Source organism: Pinus tabuliformis, chromosome 8 (assembly GCF_031772625.1).
Source record: "Pinus tabuliformis cultivar Carrire ecotype Pingquan chromosome 8, CPIR1, whole genome shotgun sequence".
Taxonomy (NCBI): domain Eukaryota; kingdom Viridiplantae; phylum Streptophyta; class Pinopsida; order Pinales; family Pinaceae; genus Pinus; species Pinus tabuliformis.
Window position 1 is genome coordinate 672,023,192 of NC_142294.1, and position 15,459 is coordinate 672,038,650.

Genomic DNA, 15,459 nt, shown 5'->3' on the forward strand with positions numbered 1-15,459 from the left:
AGAAGGATCATTCAAAATCTCAACCTTCCACTTCAAGTGATAGATTGGTTATTGTTCATAACACCCCTCAAGTACAGACTGGTGTTGAACAACCAATTGTTGAAGTTCCACAAGCTGCTGACGATATTCCAGTAGATCAAGGAGTTCAAGAGTTTCCAAGAACTTTTGAACAACAAGTTGAACCACATACTTCTCAAGAAGATGATGGTACAACATTAAGAATATCTACTAGACCAAAGAGATCAGCAATTCCTAATGATTATGTTGTGTATCTACAAGAATCTGACTACAACATTGGAGCCGAAAATGATCCCGAGTCATTTTCACAAGCCATGAGTTGCAAAGAATCAGAACTATGGTACACTGCCATGAAGGAAGAGATGAATTCCATAAAGAGTAACGAAGTCTGGGATCTTGTTGAGTTGCCTAATGGTGCAAAAGCCATTGGATGTAAATGGGTCTTTAAGACAAAGAAAGACTCATTGGGAAACATTGAGAGATACAAGGCAAGACTTGTTGCTAAGGGATTCACTTAGAAAGAAGGAATCGACTACACAGAGACCTTTTCTCATGTATCTAAGAAAGATTCCTTGCACGTTATTATGGCATTAGTAGCCCATTTTGACTTGAAGTTGCAACAAATGGATGTGAAAATGACTTTTCTTAATGGAGATCTAGAGGAGGAGGTTTACATGAAACAACCTGAAGGATTCCCCTCTAGTGATGGTGAGAAATTGGTTTGCAAGCTCAAGAAGTCATTATATGGTTTAAAACAAGCATCCCGCCAATGGTATTTGAAATTCCATAATGTAATTTCTTCTTTTGGTTTGGTAGAAAACATTATGGATCAATATATATACCTAAAAGTTAGTGGGAGTAAAATTTGTTTTCTTGTTTTATATGTGGATGACATTTTGCTAGCAACCAATGATAAGGGTTTGGTACATGAGGTGAAACAATTCCTCTATAAAAATTTTGATATGAAGGATATGGGTGAGCCATCTTATGTCATTGGCATTAAGATACATGGAGATAGATTTCGAGGTATCTTGGGTCTGTAACAGGAAACCTATATTAATAAAATTTTAGAGAGATTTCGGATGAAGGATTGTTCACCAAGTGTAGCTCCCATTGTGAAGGGTGATAGGTTCAATTTGAACCAATGCCCGAAGAACGAATATGAAAGGGAACAAATGAAGAACATTCCATATGCTTCCGCTGCCGGAAGCCTAATGTATGCTCAAGTCTGCACAAGACCTGACATTGCATTTGTTGTGGGAATGTTGGGACGATATCAGAGTGATCCAGGTTTAGACCACTAGAGAGCTGCAAAGAAAGTAATGAGGTACCTTCAAGGAACCAAAGACTACATGCTTATGTATAGACAAACAGACAACTTGGAAGTAATTGGCTACGCAGATTCTGACTTTGCTGGATGTGTTGATTCACGCAAATGAACATCAGGTTACATTTTTATGACGGTCGGTGGAGCTGTATCATGGAGGAGAGCCAAGCAGACCTTGATTGCCACTTCCACTATGGAAGCTGAGTTCGTCTCCTGTTTTGAGGCTACTTTACATGGTGTATGGCTTAAGAGTTTCATTTCTAGGCTTAGAATTATGGATTTTGTCTCTAAGCCATTGAGAATATATTGTGATAATTCAACTACTATTTTTATGGCTAAAAACAACAAGAGTGGGAGTCGAAATAAACACATCGACATTAAGTATTTAGCTATAAGGGAACGTGTTAAAGAAAAGAAAGTGGTCATTGAACACGTCAGCACTGAGTTTATGATTGTTGATCCTTTGACTAAGGGCATGCCACCATTTAAATTCAAGGATCATGTAATGAATATGGGACTTGGTTCCATTATGTAGTTTCTCATTGTATAGACAATGTTATTTTAATGAAATTCTTAATTATTGTGATGTTTTTTCTCATATTTATGTGCACCTTAAGTTGATTTGAGAAAATTCATTTAAGAAGGACCAAGAATAAACATAAGGTTTATTCATTAAGAAATTGTTGCCACATAAATTATAATAAGAATAAATACATAGTAATACATGGAAGATAATACTCGTCATTAGAGGACTTATCACCATGATTCATGTATCTATTACTTAATACAGATTATCAATGGGTTTTAATTTGAGACATTAAGTTTGGATGTATGGACCAAGTGGGATGTTAAGCTCCATTAATTTTTTTAACAACTATTGCCTACAATTATGGAAGTAAACTGCAGTCTTTCCCTAATTTCTGGAAACCAGCTGTAGTAATTTCCTTAAATTAAGGAAATCAATTGTAGTTAATAAATTTATTGTTGGGAGCTACTGAAGTGGTCCATTACTCCATCGGGAGTTCTCTACCTTGATCTGTGGAACACCTGACACATAGCCATCAGAAGATTGGCTATAAATTTATCTGTTTGGTCCCCAAGCTTGTATCTCAATCCCCTTCAGTTTTTTTACACCATCTAGCTGAGAGAGCAGAGCTTGGAAGTGCCTTCAGACTTTCTGTATTCTTTTCTTTTTCCTAGATAGAAGCTGGAGCGTTGCTTTCAGTAAAGAAGCAAGTGGACTGTGGTTGAATCAAGTGGACTGTGGTTTGCATCACGAAAGTCACCAATGAATGGAGGTAATTTATATTTCTGGGCATTAAGTTTTACGATTCTTTGAGTTTATTCCACATTTAGAATCGCTGTCACAATTTTTTAACACTCCCTTCTCTTGTTACCTCATTAGTCTTGAAAAATAAGCAATCATTTGGAGAGGATAAAATGGTCCATGGACCATAAAACAGATCTGCAGTCCCTAATAGAAATAAACCAAAGCACACAGTCTCGACTCACCTCAGTCCTAACAGAATTGAAATCCATTTTTCACAAAAACACCATAGAAACTTTGTCAAGAATCCGATGGTGTTTTGTAAATTGATATGCTCTATAAACTATGCATTTCAAAGTTTCCTCCTTGTCTGGGCAATGGCATTATCTGTTTATCAACCCCTTCCATCCAACTTACGAGATCTCACTGGATCACGACAGGCAGTATACTCATTCTACTTGATATCTCTGGACTCAAATGTTTTGCTGTCTTTTGAAGCCTAATTTCCCCCAACTATATAATGGGATCCAAAATCTAAAGGAAATAAATGAAGAAGAAACTATTGGAATTAAGGAATTGCAGCCCAAATTGACATTGCTCAATCTAGGAGCTTTAGATGGCGGAGACCAAGTATTCTAACATCTACCCAAGAGGTAGAAAAGAGCGCAGAGCCCAATGACTCCAAGGATCCATGGTATACGTTTCATCTTGGGTTCTAACTGGTATAATTTAAGAGGGCCACTATACTACTTCCCTACTCTTCCTTCCCACGAATATTCAACATAAATACCTTGAAATAAATACCCATAAAAACCTTCGGAAATTGGGAAGTGGAAATTCGAGTTGGCCACAATTCCTGGCCTAGGTTGTAACTTGCTACAGTTTCCCTTGCGTGAAAGTACTCTTATGTTACCTCCATGCGAGTTTGCAAGTGTCTTTGGACCTGCTCAAAAGAGACGCACATAATCAATGTGACATTGTAATTTCGGACTTGTCTATAGCATAGCAGAGTCATGTGCAACGAATGGAAGCCGAGAAAGGAACTATAGCCTATTTACCTCTAGCAGTTCGTACAACATTCTCTATACCTCCATATGCATCCACAGGGACCCTATGATCTGCAATGGGCTGCGATACAAGAAAAGAATGTTAGCTAGATCTTCCTACTCTTGTTGCATCCTTATTATTGAAAAATAAACCATCATTTGGAGAGAGTTAAATGGTCGATGGACCATAAACCATAGGCATAGTCTCTAACACAAATAAACAAAAGCATAGAGTGTTGAGTCTCCTCGGTCCTAACGGAATTGAAATTCCTTTCTCACAGAAATACCACTGATACTTTGTTAAACTCTGATGTTGTTTCTTAAACATATATGCTCTGTAACCTGGGCATTTCAAAGCTTCCTCCTTGTCTGGGCAATGGCTTTATCTATTGAACTTACGAGATCTCACTGGATCGTTATAGGGAGTATACTCACTCTACTTGATACCACGAGACTCAAACGATCCACTGCCTTTTGAAGTCTCATTCTCCCCAACTGCATAATGAGCTTCAGAATCTAAGGAAACAAATGAAGAAGACATGATGAGAGTTAAAAGAATTAATGCAACCCACATTGGCCTTGCTCAATCCAGAAGCTTGAGACGGTGGAGGAGACCAAGTATTTTAAAATCCACCCAAGAGGTAGAAAAGGGCACAGAGCCCAATGACTCCAAGGATCCAAGTTACACGTTTCTTCTTGGGTTTTAGCTAGTATAATTTAAGAGGGCCACTATACTCCTTCCCAGCTCTTCCTTCCTACGAAAAAAACCAAATATTCAACATAAAGACCTTGAAATAAATGCCCATAAAAATCTATGGATTCCTGAATATGTTATTCCACTGCTTCAACAACTAAAGATATTGGGGTTACCCTGTTAATGGCAAATAGAGGATACAATGGCCTATCGATAAAGATATAAACTCTAGTTTTTTCAAATAAAAATGGAATCAAGCTACATGGTGCACTCTGAACGACGATACCCACCCACAGAACCTTCGTATAGAAAGCTTCATACATTGAGTTGAACCAGAAACATCATGCTACATAATAGAACAAACCTTATTCCTGAATATGTTAGTCCATTGCTTCAACAACTAAAGATATTGGGGTTATCCTGTTAATGGCAAACCGAGGATACAATGGCCTATCGATAAAGATATAAACTATAGTTTTTTCAAATAAAAATGCAATCAAGCTACACAGTGTGCTCTAAACGACGATACCCACCCACAGAACCTTGGTATAGAAAGCTTCATACATTGAGTTGAACCAGAAACATCATGCTACATAATAGAACAAACCTTTCAATTTTCCAAATGATGAATCCATGACCATCACAAAATTCTAAAACAAAAATACACGTATTAAAGCAAGAGCATATACAATAATGAGCTCACTGTGTGTGCATATATATATATATATATACCCACAAGACACGTTTTCAAAATACTCGCACCTAACAATATCACTATCTGTAAGGCCGAGTCTTGTCACCAAATGCCTCAAAGGGCCAAATATTCTATCAGAGTCCTCTCTTTGGCTTGAGTGTGCAGAGTTTGTAATTCATAACAAAACACCATGTTTAAAGTGGTGTTTCTTAATCAATTTATATAGAACTATAGTACATCATCGATCAAATTTAGAAATGGACATTCGATCTAGCCACAATTCCTGCCACCACTTGAGATACCGCTGAAACCATGGTGTACATCTTAGTGTGTGGACGTAAGCTACCAACACTAACAAACAAGTTTTGCTCAGCTACTCCTTCTTGTTCCTTAACTCCATCATCCCCTCGCGTTGCGGACACCGGATCATCTGTTTCAGAAATCCCCTTTCCAATTTTCGCGTTAGTTCGAGTTGTAGCTATGGGGTAGCCAACAACCAGTGAAGAGGAATGAGACAATATGTACGGAACTCGGGAGGTACAACGAAATTTTGAAATGGGTGCTCGGGAGGTAAAATGAAATTTTGAAATGGGTGCTCGGGGAGTAGGTACATGCAGGTGACATGTACCAATGTCAATGTCAACCTCATAGCTCTAGTGGAGGTGTAAATGGGTCGGTTAGAGCTGCAAAGTCTTAGAAATGTTTATTATGGTTATCCATAAACTTAAATGGGTAGAAGATGCTTGAAAAGGGCCAATGTCAAACGGTGAAATCACTATTCTTGTGTAGGTTAAGAATGGTCCAAATCTAAAATTACTTGATTTTTTTTTTTAAATGATTTCGATGTTACTTTGTCCATTTGGCACTTCTTTTTTGTGTAGGATGAAAATTATCCAAAGCAATTTATTTTTAAGTCAAGCTTTAGGTAGAAAGTGAGATACTCAGACATGGTTTCTCCACGCGCTTAAGGATCTCTAAAGCGACACAAAAGATTGAATTTTCTTAAATGCCCTTGAACTATTCCCTTTGTGGATTTTCACTTCTCTAGATTTAGGTGACAATGAGATTCTCCAAGTCATTTTGGATAACCTATATAATATGCATGTTTTCTCTTCTTGGAGCTTTCTCTTATCGATCTTCCTCTCGAGGCTTCTTTTTATCATTCCTCGAGTTCCCATGCCGGGAGAGAATCATTTTATTTCTATCCAGGATGATATCATGTCATTGAATCTCTCATAGTAATTACTAATTTTATTTGGAACTTCTTCTATGCTCGACTCTTTGTCTCATTCTTCTTACTCACAAGACTTCCCTTTATGGTTCGTAGAGTTCCCTTGTCGAGGGAGGCTCATTTTCTTCTCCAAACTCCCCATTGCCAACTAGGGCTTGATTTTGAAATACTGCTCATAGATGCCCTTCAACTACTCTGACGAGGATTTTCACGATGTCGAAATCACACAGGACTTGCACCTCGACTCATCTACAACCATTCAAATTGCAATCACCTTACCACTTGTCACTAAACCACTCATGCCAGTAGCCTCCAATAATGGTTCTTCAGATTCTTGTTTGTCGTTAACTCACACACCTGTGGCATACTTATTTTTGTAGGCCAACATCATTTTGGCCTACCGGTTTTTGGGGGCTCTCACATTTTGTTCTACTTCTTTCCATTTGGGTTTGAAACCCTAATGGCTTTATTGTTCAATTAGTCGTTTTAATCGCTTAATGAAATCTTACTTCAAAATGAATGGAGGATGAATCGCACTCTAATGTTATCACCATGCTTGAATCACTAAACGAAAGTGTCTAGGAAGGTCCATGTCATTTGACCAATCTCATTAAGAATGTCCACCAAGATAACAAACGGTTGACCAAAAATAGAGAGGACTTAGGGACAAGCACACATTTGATCAAGGCTAACCACTAGATGTCATCGCCATATGCCTCTAGGAAGATGCTTGGGATTTCTTTCACATTCAGAGAAACCATCAAGGAAGATACCCCCTAAAGCGAGGGTATCATATGCTATTCCAGACGCTTGCTCTCAAGTAGAGGCTTCAAGATTTTAACATCCAAAAATATACTTTGGCCTTCTTGGCTTTGAATAGGTTGGAGTTGGCTTTACTTTTTGTTTCCTGTTCCAATTAAGAGAGGCCCTCCTCTCTAATTTGGAGTTTGACTTCTTCGTAATGGTCTTCCTAGTCCTTCCTTACCTATGAGAGGCCTTCCTTGTGTGCTCTCGACCATTATGTCATTTATGCTTCAAATCTTCTTCTCCTCTATCCACGGGGAAGAGCGGACAAAGTTTTTTTGTATTTTGTTTTTCTAAACCAATAATCGAACCTCGTTGTGTGAGCTAAGTCACAAGCAATGGGATAGGAACAATTACCTAGCTTACATAATTCGAAAGTGCTACCATGCATGCCAGACTGTATATGAATGGGACATAACCAAGTTATTGTCTTATCGAATACATAAGTGCAATTCATTTTTTAAGGACTCAGAACCGATCTTGAACTTTGATGGGTATGATTCTCGTAACAACTCCCAAGTATCTAATGATATCGTGTTTGAGAAGAAAGAGCAATGACCCACATGATTGCGGACCATTGAGCAAGATCCAATGGAACAACTACACAAAGGCACTTCGAATTTGAAATTAATTTCTCCCATAGAAGCTACGCAATAGGTTCCAACCAATCACAACCTTGAATCCCCATAAACAACCATAATATCATCATTAGAAAACAATCAATGAATTGAAGCTTGCCACTCTTGTTCCCCTTTCAAGAACAAAATGGCTTAATTGTGTAGCCCAATCTTGTTACTATATTCTCGTTTCTCTCTACAACTAACACCCATCACCTGACTTGGAAATTGGAGGACATCGGGAAAGAAAATATTGCATGAATTTAAAGAGCGGCGGACTTTACAATAAGTGAATCAACATCGCGTGTTCGATGGAAATTTCCTTGTATGTGGGTAATGATTTCAAAATCCGCCTAGTATACCTGGTGGTCACCTAATCCGCTTGAGTTTGTTAAGGAAACAAAGGCCTTGAATCCATTTACAATGTTTCTTGTTAGATTTGATTCTTTCCTTTCCAATCGAACTTGATTACATTGACAAGATTTAAGAACAACAAAATGTTCTCGCCACATCTGTTTTTCAACATCTAAAGATTTTCAAAGCGCATGTGGAAAATCAGTCTGGAAAACGCATCAAAATACTCTGCACAGATAATGGGACGGAATATGTCAACAAATATATCAAGAATCTTTGTGATGAAGCAGGCATACAGTTGCAGCATACAGTTCCTTACACTCCACAGCAAAATGGCGTGGCTGAAAGGAAAAATCGATCTTTGAAAGAGATGGCTAATTGCATGTTGCATGCAAGATCTCTTCCATCGAAATTGTGGGCCGAAGCTATTAATTGTGCCTCATACATCCAGAACAGATCTCCTCATAAATCTGTTACTAGAAAAACACCTTTTGAGGCTTGGACTGGCATGCAACCTGAAGTTAGTCATTTCTGCATTTTTGGATCTCGAGCATGGGCCCGCATTCCTCCAGAGAAGAGAAAGGCTTTGGAGCCTCAAAGCAAAGCATGCATGTTTGTTGGATATTCTGATGAAGTCAAAGGGTACAGATTGCTTGATATCCACACTGAAGAGCTCTTTATTGAAAGGAGTGTAAAGTTTGATGAAGATATTTCGCATGCACCAGTAGATGAACTTGTTACCAAATTTTCATCACCACTCATTGATGAGTATGCAGATGAAACTTCAGACCAGCATTCTGATGAAGATGAGTCTTTTCCTGTGACCCCTGTAAGACCACCAGTTGTTGAACATCGAGATCATACTTCTGCATGTAGTTCGGAAGATTCTCGACCATCTTCAACACAAAAATGACGCAGCATGAGTGATATCCTTGATGATCCTGCCTCTATCCCTCTGTTTGAGGAAGATCCACAAGAACTCTTAGCTATGGAGCCATCCATGCCCATGCATGCTTATATGATGCATGGATCTGATCCACAAACTTATTCAGAAGCAAATGGGCATCCTGAATGGGAAGCCGCCATGGATGAGGAATATAACTCTCTCATTGAGAACCAGACTTGGGATTTGGTTCCGCTACCTTCAAATCAAAAACTTGTGAGATGCAAGTGGGTTTACCGGACCAAGAAAGCATCAAATGGCCAAGTTAGTCGATATAAGGCACGATTGGTAGCAAAAGGTTTTCAGCAAGTACATGGTATTGACTATGATGAGACTTTTGCTCCAGTGGCAAAAATGGATTCCATTCGACTAGCTCTCTCCATTGCAGCAGCAAGAGGATGGGAGGTGCATCATATGGATGTGAAGAATGCCTTTCTTCATGGTGATCTCGAGGAGGAAATCTACATGGAGCAGCCACCGGGATACATGCAGAATTCATCTCTGGTGTGCAAACTAAAGAAGTCTCTCTATGGCCTCAAGCAGGCACCTAGAGCATGGTATGCAAAGATGGATTCTTATTTGTTATCTCAAAATTTTGTACGCTACAAATCTGATTCCAATGCTTATTTTCTGAAGAAAATTGACTCCTTGTTGATCATAGTACTCTACGTAGATGATCTTTTGATAACGGGTAGTTCAACTTCTGTCATTACTAACATCAAAACTACATTGCATAAGCGGTTTTCTATGACAGACATGGGCTTGCTAAATTTCTTCCTTGGACTAGAGATCCTTTAGCGTGATTTTGGCATTACCATTTCTCAACCAAAATATGCCAGAGATCTTTTGGCACGATTTCACATGAGTGACTGCAAGCCAGCAGCCACACCTTTCTTATCAGGGATAAAGCTTGAGAATGGCAAAGACACACCATTGGTTGATTGCACATTGTATCGCCAGCTTGTGGGAAGTCTTCTTTATCTCACTCACTCCCGTCCTGATCTCTCCTATGCTGTCGGAGCAGTTTCCAGATACATGCAGGAGCCACATGAGTTACACTGGAATGCTGCAAAGCGCATCATTCGATATGTCCAGGGGACAATCACCTATGGGATTCATTATGCAACCAATTGTTCATTGAATCTCATTGGGTTCACAGATTCAGATTGGGCTGGTGACACCATTGATCGCAAGTCTACTTCCGGTTATGTACTTAGTTTGGGATTCGGCCCAATTTGTTGGTCAAGTAAGAAGCAGGCTGCCATTGCTTTATCATCAGCAGAGGCCGAGTATAGAGGAGCAGTCAATGGCACTATTCAGGCAATTTGGCTACAACAGTTCCTATCTGAGCTTGGGATTAGTGTCCATCATCCAACTGTCATTTGGTGCGATAATCAAATTACGCTAAAGTTTTGCAGAGATCCAGTGCAGCGGCAGCGTACCAAACACATCGAGATCCACATGCACTTCATTAGAGAACTCATTCATGATGGGATCATCGATCTTCAGTACTGTCCTAGTTCCGAGCAGATTGCTGACATCTTCACCAAGACTTTCACTGAGCAGAAGTTTCGATTCCTGCGAGATCGTCTCGGGGTGAAGGACACGACTGCCTAGCAGTTGTCTTTTCTCTACTTTTTCATTATATTTTGAGGGGGGGTTTTCTTCCCACTGGGTTTTCCCTCTTTCCTCATTTTTATGCATTGTATATGGGTACCTAAAATGGCCGTGTTGTCGGGACTCATTCATTCTGCATCACACTCACCTAAGTTATGCTTAAGCGGGGGTGTTGGTGTACATGCACTTAGACTAGTTGTGTTGGTGTACATGCACCTAGATTAGCTCCAGTTAACTTATTGCTTGCATGTGGCACATGTACACATTAACATAAGATAAAGCACACTTAGGTTTAGTTAGCTTTAGTTATTGCATGTACAACTAAGCTTAACTTAGTTGCTTTTATGTATTTGTTCTAAAACTAATATTGTAGAATCAATTTTTATTCTTTTCTCAATTCTTGCTCGCTTCCTTCTTTCTCTTCCAAGCTTGTTTATTGTTTTGCAGATCTAGATCTGTGTATCTCACAAATCTTACATTTGTGCCAGCTATCGAAATCTATCATGCATTCTTTAGATTTGTTGAAAATGAAGGTGCAATCTGTAAAATTATTCATAAAATGTATAAAATTTGTTGTGCCCTTAGTGTGGAAAATTACATTCTGTCAATTCGAAGGTGTTGCAGTTGGAGCGATTATGAGAGCACGTTTAAGATGTGGAATGATATGGAGAAGCATTTCTTTAGTGACGATTCTGGTTTTTCATTACCTTTTGTTCAATGGGTTCCTTACAAAGTTGAAATTTTATGGGGAAAACGTCCGTTACAGGCATTTTTACCTATATTTAACCTCAAAAACATTTGCATAACCATCTTGCCTATGTGTTTTGAAATTTACAAAACATATTTTTGACGGTTTTTATTTTCTGAAAATGTTATTAACACTCTATATCACTCTATATCAAGTCATGTTTCATTTGAGCTGAGGCATGTCACCGTATTACGTGTGTAAACTATTCTAGACGACAGCCGCCAAGAATGACAAACTACATGTGAGGAAGTCTTGGTGCCACATAAACCTCCATGAAATTTTGAATTCTTGCAAGCCCATTGGACAATCACGCCGAAGGGTTTGCAACACTCATTTATGTCCAAAGCATGGAGTAACACTGCAAGGAGTAGGGGGACATTAATACTAGCTCTCCTCGCACCTACATCATGACAATCACCATATTTTCTGAACATGAAAAGATCTTTCTTCCTTGTATTCCGTTTTTGTGGGATGCACATCACAACTTTGAATTCTTACAGTGCTGAAATTGTGCATATTTTCACCCTTCCCAATAATTCCCGTGAAAACTCTGCAATTTTATCTGGCGGTAGGATTGCAATGTGAATAGACAATAAGGAATCCAGTTTTTTTTTAAATTAGAAATTAAATAGCGTCGACGTGAAACCCTGATCACTACTTTCCTTTGTCATGCAAGTCCTGACAGTGAACATCCCAAGAATTCATCAAATTGACTGGCATTTGTTATTCTTTTAGTAATTTGTTTTTATCTATGTCTTCACAGTGTAAGCAGGAAAGCTTGGCACAGGGTGAGTGTTGGAGGGTAGATTTCAAGTCGATTGCAGATTCCTTGAATATTCTGGAATTTGATGAACATGGGCCTAGTCAATTTTTTGATCTCACCCATGTCTCAGATTCCCAAATATTCAGGAAATCTGCATTTGACTTAAGCTCACCTATGTTCAAGGAATCTGCATTTGACTTAAGCTCACTGGTGCTGGAGTGGGTTATTATAGATGCACAACAGGCTTGTTATCTGAATGAATCATTATTAATGTGTTAAATGGAGAAACAAGTGAATACAGACAATTGGAGTACAAGGATTTACAATTTCTATTAAAGCATAACAACACAAAACCTCAATGATGGGAATGGAGGAAGAAGAGAGAATGGAAAGCTGTGGAGGATCATATTGTCATCCAGAAGAGGAAGAGGGAGACAAGCATAGAGATAAAAGAAGCAACCGTAGAGGAAAAATTTGTTCTAGAAGCTTCCAATGAGGACGACCTCGAGGAGGAGCCACATGTGGAGGATACTTTTATGATTAAGAACACGAAGAGGGAGTTGAGAATAGAAACAGAAGCAACAACAATGGAAGAAACTTTTCCATAGGCTTCTAATGAGTAGGATCTCTGGGAGGACGAAAAACAACTTCTGCCAAGAAATCTTTATGTGATTGTGAGAACGTAAATATCTCCTCTTTGTCATGTGTTTTGTGTTCACAATTAGTTGATTACTTATTCTTCTACGAATTATGTATATGTGAAGAATATTTGGATTTTTAAGCAGCAGTCCAGCTTCAATAATGGTTGATTTTGTTGCTATTTTTTCATGGTAATCCTTCTCATGAATAACTGCAACTTTATATTAATTATGCCTTTGAGAATATTTTGATTTCTATGGGGACTTCCATAGTAGTTTCTCCTACTGATGTTGGTTGGAATTGGTTGCGGGATAAGCGCTCTTGCTTGGCCTTCCCCACCCTGATGTGTTGTCTGGTGCATGTTTGTAAAACAATAATTTGATATGCCTCTTTTATGGTGCTTTGAATCCCTCCTACTAGTATAAAATCTCCTCTATGAGAATTTTGTTATTGAAGGCCAAGTATGCTATCGAATTTGTTTGGATTTCTCTCAGGGGCTTGTTTTGTGATGTTTTGTTGAGTGAAGGTATCAATTAAGATTGATACAAAAGGGTTTCTGTAATTTTTAATATCATATCAGAAGAGTACTCACTCTAAATTTCAGCAATAAACTTTGGCTATAAATACTCCGCATGAGTACTTTGGGTTTTTGGTTTGGTGGTAGTGTTAAAAACTCAGTTTCGTTGCCATTATGCAAATTAGTATGAGTGTAGGTGTTTGATATTAATGTTAACCTGTAATATCAACCGAGTACGTTTCATTCACGTTATATGAGTTAATTTTTAGTATAATTCCTCGATATTAATACTTCACCGTCAAGCAAGCTGGCAAACATTTATATCTCGCGTGCCTGAATTCATTGGATAAGAAAGGCTATATCTTCTTCACTTGACCCTTCTTGTAACTTCTTCATGATGAAAATGCTGCTCTCTTGGATGTCTAGGTGGGTAGATTACCCAACACGCAGCCAACGTTCATAGAAAAGAGGCCATGGAACACTTCGCGAAGCATCCCGTTGCGTTGAGGTTAACATTATGATTCGTCTGGGCTGTTAGTGGAAATTCAAAGCATCCCGTTGCGTTGAGGTTAACATTATGATTCGTCTGGGCTGTTAGTGGAAATTCAAAGAGATAGGCATGGGATGTCCTACAAAATGTAGGATCCATCATTGTCAATTGAGACCACCATTAAAATTTATAATAAACAATGTATAAATTGAAAATTGTACAAACCATCGTATGCCACTAGTAAATTTGTCGATTAGCATTTCTCCCATTGCCATATCCCATCCCTACTTCCCTTGCTAACGCTAATAAGTCAATTGGCATTTAGGGGTTATTAAGCCATCCATACTAGGTAAGATTACCTTTACGTTTTTCCTTCTAAGAAGTTAGTTAGCTATTGAGTATCGGTCTCAGTGTCAAAGTCCATGATCAACTCAAAGTATGAAAACACATTATAGCTAGTTTATGGGAGTTGAAATTTTGTGTTATATTGATAAAATAAAATACAATTTAGTGTTTAGTAAGAAAAAAATATTCATAAGTAATACCATATAGGATGATAGAATAAAAGAAAATAAGGTATATTCTGAAGTTTTTTTTCTTCTAATATAAAGAATATTGATTTAAAATTTTATGGATAAAATATTATATATAGAGAGGGGATTGATGGTTTAATTCAACTTTAAATGATTATTAAGTAATTCAAATTAAATTTATCTTTATTAAATTTTAATTTTATATAATATATTTTATAAAAAGATAAAAAGTAATTTGATATAATATATTTTATAAAAAGGTAAAAATAATTAGTAATTATTGTAAATAAAATTGTTTTAATGTTGAATTTGATAAGATATATTATAGAAATTAATATGTATTAACATTAAATTTAGGAGATATTACGATCTCTAAGGTGTATTCATTTTTATTGGTATAAGAATGTTCTCTTTCAATTTTTAAATATATGTTTTTATTTAAATTTAAAAATGTTATATATCATCATTTTGGGTGTTTTTTCACCAACTTGTTCAATACTAAATTGTAAAACATATCTTTTTTTAATGCATCATTTTAATATAAATTTAAGGATGACATATATTAGAGTATTGAGCAAATATTTGTTCACCAATTTGTGCAATAGATCTTATCATATTTTTCATCTCCTCCATTTGGTAGGGTCCTTAAATGTGTGAGAGGTCAATTTGCATCCATGAAATTAACTATTTTGTCAACCACATTTAATTTCAGGTTCCCCAAATTTTATTGTGAGTGTTCCATGCAGTTTCAAACCAAGATTCAAAATTCAATAAGTCATTTTTTTTTATGATCATTTCTCTTTTTTTAGTATAATAAATATGTGAAATTTTTTAACATGACTATGTTATTGAAGGATAATTTTTTAATAAAACCTTTATTGGTAAAGGGTAAATTTGTTGTTAGAAAATCACTTTTGAAGGGAAAAATTTTAAACATAAAGTTACTAACCAAAAAAAAAACTTGCAAATGTTATCAAGAAATAAAGGCCAATGGATTTTCTCTGGATCCAAAAATAAATAATGTATTTGAATCTTGGACCTCGGAGGAAAATATTTCCCTCTCTAGCAATAGTGGAAACCAATTAAAAAGAAATTAAATAGACAAAGAACAAAATTTACTACTACAATTCGTAGAAGGGGTAGGGGCATTGCCACAA